A 13,521-nucleotide genomic window follows, 5' to 3' on the forward strand; every position below is an offset into this window, starting at 1 on the left:
GATAAATCTTTCCTTTGCATTTTAAATCAATTCCCTTGATATCCTTGACCTTTTGTTCTTCCAAATTAATTTTTGTTATTATTTTTTCAAATTCAGTAAAATAATTTTTAGTAATTTGATTGGGATGGCACTGAATAAATAAATTAGTTCTGGTTAATCTTGTCATTTCTATTATGTTGGCCCTTCCTACAAATGAGTATTACTATATCTCCAATTATTTAAATCTGATTTTATTTGTATAAAAAGATTAAAACATTTTTTTTCCTCATATATTTCCTGGATTTGTTTTGGCAAGTGTACTTTTAAGTATTTTATATTATATAGAGTTATATTATGTAGAGTATTTATATTATACAGAGTTATTTTAAATAGGGTAATTTTGATGGTCTCTTCTTCCAGAGTTTTATTTGTGATATATAGGAATGCTGTGATTATGTGGATATACATTATATCCTGATACTTTGCTAAAGTTATTGTTTCAATTCATTTTTTGTTTGAGTCTTTGGAATATTCCAAGTACTTCATCATATCATCTATAAAAAGGTATAGTTTATTACCTTGTCTCTTAATCTGTTTCCATGTTTTTCCTTCTTTTATTGATATTACTAAGATTTTCAATACAATATTGAATAAATTGGTGACAGATGCATCCTTGTTTTACACCTGATCTTATTGGAAAGGGTTCTAGCTTATCTTCATTACAAATAATGTTTGCTTTTGGTTTTGGATAAAATTTTTTTATCAATTTATAAAAAAATCCATTTATACCTATACTTTCAAGTATTTTAAATAGAAATTATTGTTGTACTTTATCAAAAGTCTTTTCTGTATCTATTGAAATAATGATATGATTTTCAAAACCTTTTATTATTGATATAATCAATTGTGTTAATAGTTTTCCTTATGTTAAACCATTCATCTCTTCCTAGTATAAATCCCACTTACTCATAAGGCATAATCTTTTAAATATGTTGTTGTTATCTTTCAGCATTTATTTTATCTAGGATTTTTGCATTCATAATCATTCATGAAATTTATCTATTTTCTTTCTCTGTTTTTATTCTTCCTGGTTTAGGTATCAGTATCATATTTGTTTAATAAAAGGAATGTTTAGGATTCCTTCTTTGTCTTTATTCTAAATACTTTAAAAAAATAGAATTAGTTGTTCTTTAAATGTTTGATAAAATTTACTTGTAAATCCATTTGGTCCTCATACTTTTTTCTTAGGAAGCTCATTTGTTCAGTGGTTTGTTCAATTTCTTTTTTCTAAAATCTGTCTATTTAGATATTCTATTTCTTCTGCTAATTTAGACAATTTATATTTTTGTAAATCTTCTTTCATTTCCCTTACATTGTCAAATTTATTGGCATATATTTGGATAAAATACCATATAATTGCTTTAATTTCATTTTTGTTAGTGGCATATTCACCATTTTTCATTTTCAATACTTTGATTTCCTTTTCTTCTCTCCCTTTGTCTCTCTTTTTGAAACCAAATTAGCTAATTGTTTATTTTATTATTTTTTATATAACTAACTTCATTTTATTTATTAATTAAATCTTTTACACTTGATTTTATTAATCTTACCTTTAATTTTTAGAATTTCCAATTTAGTGTTTAATTAAGGAATTTCAATTTGTTTCTTTTCTAGTTTTTTAAATTGTATACCCAATTCATTGGTCTGTTCTTTCTCTGTTTTATTGAGGTAAGCCTTTGGAGATATATTTTTTTCTCTGATCACTGCTTTTGTTATATCCTATAAGTTTTGCCACATTGTCTTCATTGTTGTCATTCTCTTTAATGAAATTAATGAAATGTTTTTGTGTTTGTTCTTTCACCTATTTATTCTTTAAGATTAGGTTGTTTAATCTCCAATTTGTTTTGAAAAAATGATCTAAGTCATTGTTGATTATTGCAATGAAAATTAAAAAAAAACTTGAGGTATAATTTTATATCTATCAGATTGACTAAAATGATTGAAGGGAAAGTGACAAATGTTGGAGGGGATATGGAAAAATTGGGACACTACTTCATTATTGGTGGAATTTTGAACTCATCCAACCATTTTGGAGAGCAATCTGTAATTATTTCCAAAAAATTATTTACTATCTATTCCTTTTAAACCCACAGTAACACTACTAGATCTATTTCCAAAGATGATTAAGGAAAATAGGAAAGAAATAATATATTTTAAAATATTTATAGAAGTTCTTTTTGTTGGCAAGAACTGGAAATTGTGGGGATGTCTGTCAATTGAGGGGAATGGCTCAGCAATTTGTGGTATATGATTGTCATAGAATACTATAATGTTAAAAGAAATGATGAGCTCAACAATCTTAAAAATATGAAGACTTGCACAAAATAATGAAGAATGAAATAAGGAAAACAAAAAAAAAACGCTCTATACACCAATAGCCATATTATTTTTAAGAACAACTCTGAGAAAAGAAGTCATGGTGACTATTATAAATACCCAAATTAACTACAAAGGACATATGAAGGAAGATTATCTACATCCAGAGAAAGAACTGATAAAAAGAAGTATCTGTAGAAAAATTTACATACATATATATGTATATATGTATGTGTATGTATATGTGTTTGTGCATATACCTATTTGTGTGTAATGGCAGTCATCTTTAGGGTGGGGGGAAGTGAAGAAAAAAAGAAAAAAATTTACATGATAGCTCTTCTACATTTAAAAGGAATAGTAAGTTGTATATAATAGATTTGCAGGTTCATGTGCAATTATGTATGTTTTTTTTTTTTTTTTTTTAAAGAAAAGCAATTGCTTGTCTCTTACTTGATACTAGTACAGATGACATGGGGGTCATACAAATCAATCATCCAGAGTTGCCTATTATGGATTGATCTGAGGTAGTTCCATGAGCAAGATCAGTAGAACATAGGAGGCTTCTATTGCTGAATGGAAATAGCATGTTAAAAATCATGCTTATTTAGGTCCCTCTGGTGTGAGTACTATTCACAGACTGTGTCAAGAAACTACTGCCTCCAGTCTAGATGTTGGAACCTTGTGCCCTTCACTAGCTCAGTGATTTCCAGCTGTAAGGACTTGAGTTCTGAGAAATGCCAATTTGCCTAGTTAAACATTAGCTTCATTTGCTATAAAAGAGGCATATGCAACTGAAATTCTGCAGTTATTATTATGACAATTTGCCACAGTTAATTGATCCAAGAAGAATTGTTTATTGTCCTAGAAGTATCCATACAAAGAACCTAATATTCTTGGATCTCTTCCTGCTTATCACCATTTCTCATCAGATGAAATCTAAGGCTACATTAAAGGCATCATCATTGTGTTGTAATTCTAATGTTCTTGATGCAAGTATGGTTCATTATCACCCTTCTGAATCAAAGTGTATTGTACACAATGAGCTGCAAATATCTGACATTACTCATCACATTGGACAAACTGTGAGGCTGTCTTTCTAAACAGGACAGGAAATTTTAGGATTTTTGGCTTTTATCAAACTTCTTTATATTTTCGTTTTGTTTTTGTCTTGTTTTGTTTGTTTTTGTTCTTTCCTTTCTCTCTCTTTTCATCCCATATCAGGAAGATTGTCCAGTAATTTAAATGGTGAAAGGTCCTTTAGAACCCTACTTCTTAAGTTGTGGTTCATGGTGCCATATGGGGTCTCATAACTAAATGTGGTGATTGCAAAATTATGATTTATTATCGGTAAATATTTGATTTGTATATGTATTTTATATATCTATATATCTGGGGTCATGTAATAATTTCTCAGGCAAAGAGGAGTCATGAATGGAAAAAGTTTAAGAAGCCTTGCTTTAGAAGATCATTAGAACCTTGCCACCAAGGACTGGCATATGATAGGAACAGCATTTTCCTGACAGAGCTTCACTGATTTCCTCCTCCAAGCAACTTAATTGGCATAGTTTCCCTGAGGCAAATTTCTTACAATTGAAGCAGGATCCAGCTTCCCTGGGGCAGCTTTCTGGCTTGGGGGCAGACAGTATAGTTATGGTCTCTCAGACTTGGTAGATGCCTGAGACCATCAGGTTGCCATACTTTGATGACATACTGGTCTGATGAGGTCAGATGGAGACAATGTGGGCCATATCCAGAGAACCCATATACCATTGTAAATTTGCTCTATACCTCTGCTCTTTTTGGACCTTTGTTCAATGATAGTGTTTCATTTCATCCCACTATCAAACTAGAACTGAGAGTATTCAAAACTACAAAATGAATAAAAAATATGAGTTAATCTATTGAAGTATTCTTAAGACCTATACAGATGGAATTAAAAAAAAAATACAGCTTTTTTTTTTTTCCTGAGACAATTGGGGTTAAGTGACTTGTCCAGGGCCAGATAACCAGGATGTATTAATTGTCTGAGGTCAAATTTGAACTCAGATCTTCCTGACTTGAGGGCTATCTACTACACCAACTAGCTGCTCCTCAAAACACTTCTTAAAGAAACAAACAAAATGGTTTAAAGAAGTAAGATGATATCCAGTGGTTGTAATTGGACTATGCCAAAAATAATGATTCAATAATACCAATAAAACTATCAAGCTAGGAAAATAAATTAAAAATTATTTAATTAATTAATTAAAAAAAATTAAATTCCTCCTCATTTGGAGGAATAACAGACTGAAAATGTCAATGGAAATAGGGAAGAAAAGTAAAAAATGAAGAAGGAATAATATGTTTAGATTTCAATATGTTATGAATTAATAATCATAAAATTAATTGTACTGGAAAACCAGTACCAATCAGTGGAGCATATTAAATAAACAAATATCTGAACCAAACAAATGTGATTTCTAAGTGTTTAATAAACGTGAATACATAAATTATTTGAAGAAAATAATAATTTCTAGGAATCTGGAAAACAGATATCACAATAAATTCAAATTGGATTTGGAATATGAATGCTGAAAATCTGAAAAAAATTAGAATAGAATCAGATCATGTACCTTTACAAGTATGCCTAGAGGATGAATAAGCTTAATCAAACAAAAGATATCACAAAAATAAAATGAATAATTTTATTGAATAAAATTAAAAAGTTTTCCCCCCAAAAATTAATGCAACTAGGATAAGACTGGGAAAAATCTTTGTATCTCTGATGATATATATATATATATATATATATATATATATATATATATAGAGAGAGAGAGGGAGAGAGAGAGAGAGAGAGAGAGAGATATGCAGGTAGTAGAAATATATAAAATGAAAAGCCATTCCCCAATAGAGCAAAAAAATAATGAATTTTCAAAAGAAATACAACCTATTATTAAGTCCCCCATTGAACATTGCTTCAGATATCTAATAATAAGAGAAATGCTAATCAAAACAACTCTGATGTTTTACCTCATATCCAGTATATTGTGAAAGATTTTAAAAGATGGGAATATACTATAATTAGTGTTTGAGGGACTGTGGAAACCATGCATTTGTTTAACTATTATGGAAAACAAAATGCTTTGCCCACTTTCAGTAGTTATCAGCCGATTTAGTATCAGTTATTTCCTCCTAGATGTTTACTGCTGATGGCATCACCAACTCAGTCAAGTGAGTCACAGATAACTAAAAATTAAACATGTTCTATAATTCCGAGCAACTTTTAATTCCTTCCCCTTAACTGGGCATGATTATTGTTTAATAAAAATATCTGACAAAAAAGAGAGATAGCATAGTAAAAACAATAATTACAAAACATGCCCCCATAAACCTGGGACACCCTGTACATAAATACATGTAATGTCCATGGGACAAAAACTTAAGTACAATGGTCTGAGTTACTTTATAGGGAATAGATGGGGACAGTGCTACTCAGTTCCGTCATCACTAGTGGGTTCTTTCTTTCTATGGAATTTCCCAATCCCTTTTCCTCTGTCCCTCCCCCCCAAGATCTCTGATAGGCAGGTTGCTTAATTTGGACTCTCATAATCTGCTATTCTCTGCAAGGGAATTCTTAATGAACAGGGCTGTTCGTAAAGTCAATAGCCAACTCTCTTTCTTTTGAGTAGAGAGCATACTCCTTAAAACTGCATTTGGCTTTGAGTGAATGTTTCTCAGTATCCACATCTATCTGGAATACAGTGTCTTTATTCTCCCAGCTGTTTATTAAATTCTTTCAGACTGACTCTCCAACTTCTGAATGGGATGTCTTCTTTCGAACAAATACCTCTGACAGTGGGGGTGGGAGGCTCAGGATGAGAAGGGGATGGGGAAGAGGAGGTTGCAGGGAGGAGAGAATTCTCCCTAAAAGAACTGGGTTCTTTCCTGATTACTAACTCTTGCTATAACTGCCTTTAATTGCTGTTTCATTGCCCTCAGTGATGTGGCCAATTTTTAGATCAGTCAACTTTCTGGAGACAGGGAGGAGTGTGTGTGTGTGTGTGTGTGTGTGTGTGTGTGTGTGTTTAATGAAGAGGATGACAGTATTAAAAAATTGTAAACACATTAAAACTTCATCTGTTAGTTTGTCACCTAAACTGGATAAGATATCAGGGTTTGACATTCAAGTTTATGTAGATTTATCACTTACACAGATTTCTGTATTTTAGTCTCAGAGTTTTGAAAACTGCTCATGTATACAGAATAGAGTATATTAAAATAATTACACAAAGTTTAATCTCATTAAAATAAAAAATGCAAAAAGATTAAAAAAAAGATGAAGTGTTTACAATATTCCTCCCACCCTCCAACATTTTGGATTATGTGAAGTATTATTACATGGGTATCTAGATGGCACAATGGATTGAGTACCATGCCTGACTACAAGTCGAGGAAGACTCATCTTCCTGAGTTGAAATCCGACCTCAAGCACTTACTAGTTGTGTGACCTTGGTCAAGTCAGTTAATCCTGTTTGCTTTAGTTTCTTCTTCTGTAAAATGAACCGCAGAAGGAAATGACAAACCTCTCCAATATATTTGCCAAGAAAGCACCAAATGAAGTTATGAAGAGTTGAACACGATTGAAATGACTCAACAACAAAAAAGTGTTACACAGAAATTTCTGGACCTGAATTTTGGAGGTAGTCTTATTTGTACCTTCATTTTAAGGATAATTATTGGGTCATGCTGAAGGTTCTTAGCAAATATATGAATTATTTTTGCTTAAATGTTATCTGCTATAAATACCTGGTTTTCTTTTTCAAAAAAAACAACTGACCAACCAACCAAAGGAAAAAAACAAAAACAAAACCCAAACCTCTCCACTTCAAGGAAAGACAATAGGTGTCTTTAACTTCTTTTAAAGAAGTATGTATAGTTATCTAAAAGTTCTTATTAATCCAGAAAATACATATATTTGCTTTGTGACATAGCAAGTTAAGCCATTTTGTAGTATCAGAAAATGGGTGTCATATTAGTTGTGCCAAAACAATTCATATGTGATTACTCAGAAGTATTAATACTTCTTATGAAATATTATAATACCTTATATATTATATAAGTATTATTATACCTTCTTATTAAGGTTAATGTATTAATTACTCCTATTTTCCTGAGTCAAGCTTTTTTTAAAGTCCTACTTTATAAAGAAAATTTACCTATGCAGGATCATATGGTATATCAATGAAAAAGATAATATTAATATAGTTTAAGACCTAAATCTGCCTTAAGATCAACTATTAAAATTAATAGCACTCCAGATCCTCAAAGAGAATGAGCAGTAGGCCTAAGACTTAGGTTATAGGGTCCTAGATTTAGAGCTAGAGTTTTATAAATGAGGAAACTAAAACTGAGGACAGATAAACATCTTGCCCAAGGTTGTAGAGTTAATAAGTACCTGAGCCAGACTTTATGACTTCAAGTATAGTACTCTATCCATTATGCCACTTTTTCAGTAATTTAAATACTTCTCTTATATTTGGTTTCCTAGTTTCTTTCTGTCCTCTCTTTTTTCTCTCTTTTTCCTCCTTCCCTTCTTGCCTTTCTTCTTTTCTTTTTGCCTTCTCCTTTCCTCCTTCCTTCCTCCCTCTTCCATCCTTTCCCTTTCCTTCTTTCCTTCTCTCGCTGTCTCTCGCTCTCTTTCTCTGTCTCTCTTTTCTCCTCCTCCTGTTCTTCCTTCTCCTCCTCCTTTTCTTCCTCCCTCTTCTTTTCCCTCCTTCTTCTCCTTCTCTTCCTTCTCCTCTATTGTCTTCTTTCTATTCAGACTCAACTTTTCCCTCTCCAGTTGTACAGAAATGTTTTGGAAACATATCTTGGGTTTTCTTTCTTTGTATAATCTTTTTTTCTTATTAGGTCTTTATTCACACTTATTCTTAAATATGAAATAATTGAAAGTATAAGAAAAAGGGCTGAAAACTTTTTATTTTTGCAGCTTGGAAAAAGCCAGAATAAATTTTGAGAGTGGAAATGAAGTTTTTAAAAGTTAACCTTCAAGATGAATCTATTCTATACACATACTTTAGAAAGATCCTTTGAACAAAGTGCATAATGATGTAAATGAAAAGGTCACTAAAAGGAAGTTAAACTATAAATAAATGAAATACTGCTACTAATAGTGTCAGTGAACAGATCTCAGCAGAGAGGCAGGAAACTACTCTGGCAGAATGTTACATATTTCAGTAGATAAAATCAATATGTTTGTTGTTTTAGCTTCTCTGTTTTTCTTTTACAAAGGATGGTTCACATTTAAGGTGTCTGTGGGGCAACATATCAAAAAATCACTGATGTGAACACAAAAAACATTACTAAAATTATTTTTCAATTTAAAATATTATTTTAGTATTTGTGGCAACAAAAGTAAATGCAGGGAGATGAATCAGATGTTAACAGTTGTCCTAAAGTGAAACTCTATTTCTTTGACTATATGGTAGTCTATCAGCTGAAATTCAGATGAATTAGTCTTTCCAAGAATATGGATAAAGGAAACATAGACTATTAATATATTCTGAGTTCCCCCAAAACTAGGTGAAAGGCTGTGAAATAAGTTCTTGGTTAAAATCAAATGTTTCTGTCATTTTTTTGGGTGGGGGGAGTGGTCAGATTTTTTTTTTGCTTTCATTTGGATTTATGTTCTTAAATGATACAGTTTAGAATAGAGGGAATTTTTAGTAATCAGACATTTCAAAAATAAGTAAAAAGAAGCATAGTTAACTTCCCTTTATACTTCACATATATTTCTTAGACTTATTCAGAACAAGAAGGCTTAATGAACAGATCTTTTACCCCATAGCCCTACACTTCTCAGGCACAGGGAAATGGCTTCTGGGAGTGGCATCTTCATAAGAGTTGCTTCTCATTTTTGAAGTCTTAATAAGAATCTATAAGAATAATTGGTTCTACTACTAATAAAATTACCTCCCACAGATTACTATCTTCTTTTATTGGTAGAGGCATTAGTTCTACCAAGCAAAACAATGATTGCATAAATATATTATTTGATGAATTATATTCTCAGTCATGTATAATTTAAATATTGAACTTGCTGGATGACATTTTAATTTGAAAGGGGTTATTTTGGGGGTGAAAGGAGTGGGAAGGGGGAGAGATGAGTACATTTTATGTATACATTTTTGAAGTTAGGTGCTAGCATTTTTGTGAGATACAAGAATTAAATAAATATTTAGGAGCGCTGTCTCATTATGATAAAGTAGATTGTTTTCCCTTTTGCAATGGCTATTTGAGAAGATGTGAGGAAAGAATATTTTATTTAGAATTAGAAAACCAAAATTCCAATTCTATGTCTGTTACTTACCGTGCTATCTTTGGGGAATCTATAAAGATGTTTGAAATGGTCAGATAATTTTTAAGGTTCTTTCTAGCTCTCAATTTATTGATTGATAACATAGTATCATAGATGATTTAGTAAATGAAAAAACATTTATTTTCTGTCATAAAAACAATGAACTTTATCAATCATATTTTGGGGAAATGAAACATTAATTTCAGGATAAAGGTAAAAACATAGCATATCATTGGCTTTTCTTTGATTACTTATAACAGAAATCAATGGTATACCAAAGAAATTTCCTATGCTGTGTCCCTATTAGGAAAGAAACAAGATTAGAAATCCCCCATTCTTAAATTCCTGATGAATCCTGATATCTCAAGAATGCTGCTGGGATTAGGGAGGGATTCCTGAATACAATAATTGACCTAAGTTCCATGTGTGGGTGTATAGAGCCACACCACATAATTAGGTCTCTGAATATAGAAGAGATGCATGAATTCATTCTCAAGATCTGTACTATCTTCATTTTATACCAGCTTTTGCCTATGACTCAGGTATAGTTCTGTCCCCAAGTTATTACTACTGTTCTTCCCCATTCCTTTAGTCCTGGTCTAAAGAGCATATGCATGAAGAAATGTTGACAAATAGCTGACTTGGGTAACAAAATGACATCTGACTTAGACACTTTCCCTTATGTATGGTCAACATAATATATGGATGTTACTTATGTTAGACTACTAAAATGCCATTCAGTATAATTTTGCATATGAACTATATGAAGTAGAAAATTTTGCTAATTTAATATGGTTTGGTTTTGAAATAATGAGATGTGGGATGTTACATTTATTCTAATGCTTTTTTTTATTATTGAAAAGAATACTTGGTCTAGAAAGCAATTTAGAATTGGGTGAGAAAAATTATTTGATTTTACCTTTAAGTCAGTGATCCCACTATTCACCTCAAGGTGATTACTGGCAAAAAGAAAGTTCAAATATACACCAAGAGTCATAACATCACTTTTTAAATTAACAAAAACTTGGAAACATCTGTATTTATTGGGCAACAGCTGAACAAATTATAGTAAATTTAGAGGTTTAGAGGCAGAAATGACCTTAGAAGTCAACTATTACAACACCTCCATTTTACAGTTTGGGAGGCCAAAGAGACCAAGTGATTTGTGTAGATAGATGTAGATAGAAAGTAGCAGAGCTGAGATCTTATTTCAAATCCTCTGGTTCTAAATCTAATGTTCTTTCCATAGTAGTATACTGTCAGTCATGGGTGTTAATAGAATATTTTTGTTATAAGGAATTTTGAATTTGAGGAATTCAAAGAAATATAGGAAGAATTTTGTGGGCTAATAGAAAACAGTACCCGAAATATAAATGAAAACAACACTAAAATATAAAAAATTTGAACAGTATCATCATCAACTTTAGATTGAGGAATGAATGATGAAATAGAATTTTCTCTTCTTTGCAGAAAGGCAGTAGAAACAGACATAGAATGTCAAATTTGCTGCTAGGCACAGTTACTTAGATATTTTACTTTTTTTTTTTGTATGAGATGATACTCTAGGAGGACATAAGGAATGGATAATGTAAAAAAAAAGCCCCCAAAAGAATAAATTAAAAAAAATTGTGGAGATCTTGGCACAAAAAGTATAAAACCCTATGCACAAAGAATACAATTCTCAGATTTCAAATCTCAGATGTGGCACTTGAGTAGTGTCAGAGATGCCAAAAATCCCTTTCATTTTGCCAGTCTCTTGTAAGTAATTGTTTTAGCACTCCTAGAACAATTATTTGTTAGAATTTGCTATGTATATGTAAAAACTGTTGCCCAACTAGAAACAATCTTGTTCTCCCACATAAATTACTTAAGGCATTATTTGAAACATTACTATACTATATTAAGAAATTTGTACTTCTGAAGGAAAATAGTCTCCCTTCAGGATTAGCCTTTCATAATGACAGATTAGGCAGCTGTCTATCTTTCCTACTCCAAAATAGAAACAAATAAACAACATAAGCAGATACAAAATATCTCTAATAGGCTACTCAGGTATAAAATGTCATTGTTTTTAATTAATTCCTTTTGATTAAGGCATTAATTGGGCTGTCAAAAGATAAATATCTTTAAAGGAGGAGATGTCATATTAAACTGTTACCATTCACAGATGCCTTAGAGTGAATTACTTTATCAGAAGTTTCCCTTGCTCCCCAAACTACCTGCATTCAAAAGGAAAGGCAGATATAGAACTTAAAATTTAGACGGTGTAAGAGGTTAGAGTCCCAAACTGCAGGGGCAAGGATGACTAAGACAAGGTAAGAGAACAGAAAGGATGCTCCTATAGGTAGATATTGTTAACTAGTTCAACTTTAGTCTTTTACTCTCATCAGGTCAGCTAGATGGTATAGTGCAAAGAGTACTGGAGTCAGGAAAACTTGAATTCAAATTTGACTCGCTTTCCTCATTTGTAAAATGAGTAGAAGAAAGAAATAGCAAACTACTCCAATATTGGCTGTGATCGAAACAACTGAACTAGTCTCAAATCATTTACTCTCCTATCCTATTGGTGCTTATGCCTTGCCAGATTCCAAAGTTTTGATTAATTATGTTTCTCTTTTCCTATTCTTTAAATTAACAAACATTTATTAAGTAACAACTATGTGTCAGATACTGTATTGAATGCTGGGGAAGCAAAAAAAACCCCAAATTTTTCTACATCTCAAGGAAATCACATTTTAATGGGGGAGAAAATCAGAATATACAAGATAAATATAGTGAGAAGGTAACCATTAAGCAAATAATTTTAGCAGCTGCCTAATTTGCAGTTGGTATGGTAATGATCAAGAGAAGCTTCCTAGGAGAGGTAGCATTTAAGCTGAGTTTTAAATGAAGCTACAGATTCCAAGAGGTGGTAGTGAAGAGGTAGAGCATTTTTGGCATTGGCAATAGCTAGTGAAAGGACATGGAGAGAGATGGAGTGTTATATAAGAAAAGCAGTTGGTCAATCAGTAAGCATTTATTAAGTGCCAACTATGTGCCAGACATTGCATTCAAAAAGAGACAAAAGATAGTCCCTGTCCTTTACCTAATAGGGAGATAATAAGTAAACAAATGTGTACAAACAAGCTATATACCAGATAAATAGGAAACAATCAACAGAGGAAAGGCACTGGAATTAAGAGGAATTATAAAAGGCTTCCTGTATAAAGGGAGATAGTACCTGGGAATTGAAAGTCAGGATAGCTTGGATCAAAGGAAATGCAAAAAAGTAAGAGATGGAATGTCTTATTGCTGAATAGCATGGAGGCAGTGTCACTCTATCAAAATGTATGTGCAGGGATGTAAGGTGTATGAAGATTGGAAAGATGAGTGGCTAGTTATGATAAGCTTTGAATGCCAACTAGAGAATTTGGCATGATTTTTGGAAATAATAGGGAACCACTAGAGTTCATTGAGTGGGAAAAAGGAGTAACACGATCAGGTATGAACTTAAAAAAATCACTTTGGAAGCTAAATGAGGGACTGATTAAAGTGGTAAGAGACTTGCAGCAGACAGATCAATCAGCAAACTATTGCAATAATTCACTCATGAGAAGATAAGTGTTTATGTTAAAGTGGTGATAATATTAGAGAAGAACATAATGTTCAAGCAATGTTGCAAAAATCAAGTGTAGGCTAGATGGGAAGAAACTGAAGATTAAAGGTGTAGCAACAAGGTAGGGCAAGGTTTAGGTGGCTTTATGTTGCATTATCAGGTAACTATACCCTGGGATCCAAAAGACCTAGATTCAGGGCAGTTAAGGCCCAGAGGATCTTAAGAATCAGTG

The 13,521-nt window shown here is 32.0% G+C and overlaps 1 protein-coding gene across 3 annotated transcripts in view; it reads right to left on the reverse strand.

Annotated features, from left to right (window-relative positions):
- The window catches only part of GRAMD2B (GRAM domain containing 2B), a 65,875-nt gene that overhangs the window by 27,427 nt on the left and 24,927 nt on the right, over nt 1-13,521 (reverse strand). The window lies entirely within an intron of this gene.

The sequence above is a fragment of the Sarcophilus harrisii genome, chromosome 1, assembly GCF_902635505.1.
Source record: "Sarcophilus harrisii chromosome 1, mSarHar1.11, whole genome shotgun sequence".
NCBI classification, from domain to species: Eukaryota; Metazoa; Chordata; class Mammalia; order Dasyuromorphia; family Dasyuridae; genus Sarcophilus; species Sarcophilus harrisii.